Source organism: Gopherus evgoodei, chromosome 10 (genome assembly GCF_007399415.2).
Source record: "Gopherus evgoodei ecotype Sinaloan lineage chromosome 10, rGopEvg1_v1.p, whole genome shotgun sequence".
In the NCBI taxonomy this organism is placed as follows: Eukaryota; Metazoa; Chordata; order Testudines; family Testudinidae; genus Gopherus; species Gopherus evgoodei.
The window spans coordinates 64071518-64077221 of record NC_044331.1 but is presented as its reverse complement, the minus strand read 5'-3'; the positions used below and the strand labels follow the sequence as shown (position 1 = coordinate 64077221).

At 43.2% G+C, this 5704-nt stretch overlaps 1 long non-coding RNA gene across 1 annotated transcript; it reads left to right on the top strand.

Moving 5' to 3' along the window:
* Positions 1-3019: 3019 nt before the first annotated feature.
* On the top strand, positions 3020-4991 carry LOC115659054. The gene is made up of 3 exons (XR_004002430.1): positions 3020-3193; positions 3289-3547; positions 4884-4991. It is a non-coding gene; the product is annotated as an uncharacterized LOC115659054 (long non-coding RNA).
* The last annotated feature ends 713 nt before the right edge of the window (positions 4992-5704 follow it).

Here is a 5704-nt window from a genome sequence, read left to right as displayed (position 1 = left end):
CTGAATTAAATAAACTAAGCACATCTGGCAAATCTTCCATAAATTTGATAACTTCAGACCAAAATTTGCAAGCTTTCTACATTTCTAAACCATATGCATAAAACTGTGGACCTCTCTCTGCATCACCACATTAGCACTTCTGATTCCATTAACTCCTTGTTTACATACACCCTCTTCACTGTTATATTTGGTGAGCAGTGCGCGCACTTACAATGCAGTATGTAGAAGGGATAAAAAGAACCTGGTGATCAAACATATAAAAACAAAACCTTTGCACTCTTTCATGTTCTTCAGTAGCCGTCTAGGGAAAGGCAAAGGGAGTCCTACAGCAGAAAGACCCAGAGAAAAGCAATGAAGGATTCTGGCTAGACAAAGCAAAGGCCACAAAAGAGAGAACACACTAAATACTTGTACTAAGGGGATGTGACAAGTGATTGAAACCCTCTGGATGTCCCCATAAGTTGTCATAACCATTCTCTCTCTCAACCTTGTCCATCGTCTTCTCAGAGAAATTCAAACAGCTGGGTAAAATCTAACCTTTTACATCCTTTGTCTTTTATTTCAAAACTGTTTTTTTCCACCTGCCATATAAATTCACAGGACTGCTTTGATCCCTTACCACAATGGCCAGAGACTGGAATTTTACAATATGTACCAAGCTATTGGACATTTACTTTTCATGTAAGGTATCATTGGAAAGGTTATGATTTACTGAATGTGATTATCTAATTTGTATGCCTGTATCATTTCTGTATCTGAAGTTAGGAATATTAACTATGTATCTGTATTTGAAATGTGTTACTTTGGGTGTCAACCCCAACCAGCCCTTCAGGTATAACAATGGAAAACCCAGACAGGGCTAATGGGCCATTAGCAGAAACAATAGACTGTGACCATGTCTACATCTAAAATTTTGCAGCGCTGGTTGTTACAGCTGTATTAGTACAGCTGTATAGGGCCAGCGCTGCAGAGTGGCCACACTTACAGCAACCAGCGCTGAAAGTGGTGTTAGATGTGGCCACACTGCAGCGCTGTTGGGCGGCTTCAAGGGGGGTTCGGGGAACGCGAGAGCAAACCGGGAAAGGAGACCAGCTTCGCCGCGATTTGCTCTCACGTTCCCCGAACCACCCTGCAAACTGCAGGGAAGGAGACCTGCTTGCTCGGGGAACGAGAGAGCAAACCGGGAAAGGAGACCAGCTTCGCCGCGGTTTGCTCTCGCGTTCCCCGAACCACCCTGCAAACCGCAGGGAAGGAGACCTGCTTGCTCGGCGGTTCGGGGAATGAGAGAGCAAACCGGGAAAGGAGACCAGCTTCGCCGCGGTTTGCTCTCGCGTTCCCCGAACCACCCTGCAAACCGCAGGGAAGGAGACCTGCTTGCTCGGCGGTTCGGGGAATGCGAGAGCAAGCCGGGGAAGGAGACCAGCTTGATTACCAGAGGCTTCCTCAGGTATGCTGGGATACCTGCTTATTCCACGGAGGTCAAGAAAAGCGCTGGTAAGTGTCTATACTTGATTACCAGCGCTGGATCACCAGCGCTGGATCCTCTACACCCGAGACAAAACGGGAGTACGGCCAGCGCTGCAAACAGGGAGTTGCAGCGCTGGTGGTGCCCTGCAGATGTGTACACCTCCTAAGTTGCAGCGCTGTAACTCCCTCACCAGCGCTGCAACTTTCTGATGTAGACAAGCCCTATGAAAGAGCTTAGAATTCCTGTGGCCACTGAAGATAGCCATTGCTTCTAGGCTGCCACAGCCATGCAGAGACAGAGGTCCGAGTCACCTGGTGCAGGACACCCCATCTCCCCTTTTGGAATGTTAGTGATTTTCCACTAGAAAAGACAAAGGGGTTCCCACCTTACACAAGAGCTATATAAGGCAGGGGACTGACATCATCATGGTTCTCTTCTGCCTCTCCCACCCAAAGAGACACTGAAAAAGACCTGGAATCTAGAACTGAACAGGGGAGAGAAGGATTGAGCCCAAGCTGGAAGGGTGTCCAGCTTGTGAGTAATAATATTTAAGGTCTCAAGAGAGAGACCAGTGCAGCTGCCTTTCAAGACTTTCTGTACTTTGCCTGCAACAATATTTAGGGTGAGAAATACTATTTGTAACCAATTTCTTTAGTGAAACTAGCTTAGTTTGTGTGTTAGGTTTCATTTGCTTAGTAATCTGCTTTGTTCTGCTTGCTACCCCTTCCCCTCAACTGCTGTCTTTACAAGCACTGACTTAGGCCTTGGCTACACTGGTGCTTTACAGCGCTGCAACTTTCTTGCTCAGGGGTGTGAAAAAAACACCCCCCTGAGCGCTGCAAGATATAGTGCTGTAAAGTGCCAGTGTAAACAGTGCCGCAGTGCTGGGAGCACTTGGAGCCGCGCAAACCCCATCAGGATGTGGAGTACGTGCAGCGCTGGGAGAGCTCTCTCCCAGCGCTGGTGCTGCGACCACACTCGCACGGCAGCGCTTTGAAGTTTCAAGTGTAGCCATACCCTGAGAAGCAGAACAACCTGCATTATGAAGTGCCCCTTCCCAGCATGCTTTGTTGACAGGATATTGACAAATAGGCTTCCTTTCTTCCTCTTAAGTGGAGAAATCCTGTCTTGTCCTGAGTCTATCATTCAGCTAATCTTCCTGGAGCTATTTAAATTCTGTCTGAAACCATGACTAGGGGAAAAGGGGAGACCTGATTCATTCTTCTCTCAAGGTAACAGTTACAGGGCCCTAACAAATACAGGGAATAATTCCACCTTGTTAAACAGCACATAGTATTTTCTTCCCCTAGGCTTTTTTCTAATTCCCAATGACAGTTTGCACTGTCACCACGTTATAGTTGAAATGGTACTAAAAGCAGCCAGATTTCAATACAGTTATTGTTTGCAGTATTCTAATGAGGTTGGCAAGTGAAACCATGCTAGAATCGTATTACCATGATGTTACTAGCAGTTTTGACTGCTGTACTGACAGAGACTCAACATGTGAATGTTATTTTTCCTTTTTAATTTATTCATGGACCGTGAAGAGGAGGAGGAAGAAAAGCAGTCTGCTTGTTGGAACAAAAGAAAGGCAGAGTCCATTTGGGAAGTGCTCAGATACTATATTGAGAGTGTCAGATAAGAAGATAAAATTTATTAGAAGGATTATTCTGTATCTGCAGAATTTCTTACAATCAAGATAGGGAATGCTACAAATACTGAAATGTACCCTTATTTATTTATCAAAGGCAAAACTGACAAGTTTGTAAGGGTGATATCAATATGAGGGTAGTAATAAATATTTGTTTGACACCTGGCAGAAACTGAAAAGAAGCATTATGACCAACCCCCTCTTAGCTCCTGTTTGGACCACTGACCTCTGCCCTCATCTTCATCCTCTGCAGCCTGATGGTACCACAACTTGCTGGGATAACACTTCTCTGTAACTGAGACAGACAGGGCAGCAGGTTTCAGAAGCTATTTACCCTTCAAAACTTCTCATTAGAGATTATAGTAATTTTTTCTCTTTGGGGACATTATGTGAAATCACCCACACAACATTAATCCTACAAAAACGAGGTATATGAGAAAACAGAGAAAATGGAATTAAAACAAAATTGGTTTTCTTAACATATCTAGATGTATACTTCTCATATGGAAGGGCTGCATGGTCATTATAAAAGCAGGAAGTTTAGAACAGAAGGGAGCTGCAGGGAAAAGAAAGAGCCCTGCAGTCACTCTCTGGAATTGAAGGAGGTGGTGTGAAGCCCCAGAGGAAAGGGATGTGGACCTATGTAGAACCCTGACAGAAAGGTATGAGGACCATGGAGCCTGCAGTTGGGGCTGAAGATCTTTTGTAAGGACATTTGGATTATTTGTTGGACTTTGTTACCTGGGATTGAGTGGACTAAGGGTATGCCTACACTGCAATTAGATACCCACAGCTGGCCCATACCAGCTGACTCGGGTTCATGGGCTTCAGGCTAAGGGGCTGTTTAATTGTGGTGTATGAGCCCAGGCTCTAGGACTCTGCAAAGTGGGAGGGTCCCAGAACTCAGGCTGCAGCCTGAGCCTGAATGTTTACTCCACGATTAAACAGCCCCTCAGCCCAAGCCCCATGAACCTGAGTCAGCTGGCACGGGCCAGCCACAGGTGTCTAATTGCAGTATAGACATACCCTAAGTGGTGGGTTTTTTTTGCCTTTGTCATCAACTATGAATTATGGCTAGAGATCTAAACCCTCTGTTGCAATGATGCATGCCAAATACAGTTGGGGGAAGCTTTATTTTAAACCCAAACATAAAAGCAAAGAAGTTCCTGCTTCTATAATAAGGGCCAAACACAACAGGGCTCCTCTGAACCAAAGTGTAACAGGGTAGGAGGGTGAGGGCTGTGCGTGTGACTTGTTTCAGCCAAGCACCAAAGAAGAAGAGGAACCTCCTCTGCTGGCTTCCAATTCTCCAACTGCAGAATTTGTGTCAGGCATTGAAACTGGATTTATTTGTATCCTATGGAAGGTACAGCAAGTAAAACCTATTGGAAAATGCTATGGCACAGACCCAGAGATCTTGGGTTTGAGAGCAAAAGGCTCATACAGAAGCCTGGCTGCAGCTGTCTTGGGAAGTAGGCCCACTGAAAGCTTCCAGGAGCTAGAGAAAGGATACAAGAGAAAACACAGGTGTCACCGAATGCTTTATATACATAATTACAGATTTTGTAAATATCAATGTTTGCCAAACCTCATACTTTAATTTACTGGAAGAGGCTATATTTAGTAGCTTTCTAAGCAGTATTTTAATATATTACCTCTTTTTTTCCCCCATAAAGCCACACTTCCTCAAGTAGGTTCATGGCTCATTCTTGCTGTCTAGCTTGACCATCTCATGTTGGTCAGGTATCACTGTATTTGTTGCAGTGACAGGTGATGAAATGCTGTTTTCTCTCTGACATTTCCACTACAACCCTTAAATGCTGATTTTATTGAAGTGGAGTCAATGCCCCTTTGAAAGACCTCAAGGGAGAAACTCAGTAAATCAGCACACTTGTTATAACACTGCATTAATCTACTCAGGTATAATATACCAAACATATTTTTTAATGAATTTTCTTCAATTGTGTTTGCACTCCTTTTGGGCAATATTTCATATTCTAGCAAACAAATGCAAGGATTGTTTACTGGAATAGCAAATCTTAAGTGAATGCCGCAGAATATTAATGGAAAAGCAAATTTCACAAGCATTCACACTTGAAATCTGAGCATTACAAAAATCATGTTGTTGTTTCTATTCCTGTGTGTCCAAAGTTCAAATGTTGAATAGCAAATATTCACAACAAACTGCTTATGAGAAGCTACAATTATTCAGCAAATATTCCACCGTTTTCCGAAAACATCTCCATAGGCAACCTTAATTCTACATTTCCTAACTTTTGAGTGCTTGACTTTGCAATCTTAATGTTAATTTATCAGAGTTTTTGTGTGATATGAATACATATTTATAGAAAAAAGTTTCAATAGCTTCAGATAAATATTCATTGAACACTTTCTCTGCTAGTCTATACATATAGTGTTCCTGTACCCTATCAACATATGGAAATAATTGGATATAAATAGGTGCATTCTGCAATACAGCATGTTTATGCCGCATGGACATTCTTAGATTGTTTTACAGTAGTCAATTAACAATTACTATTTCATGGTTTATGTTCCTCTTGAACAGCCTTAACAGTTATTGACAA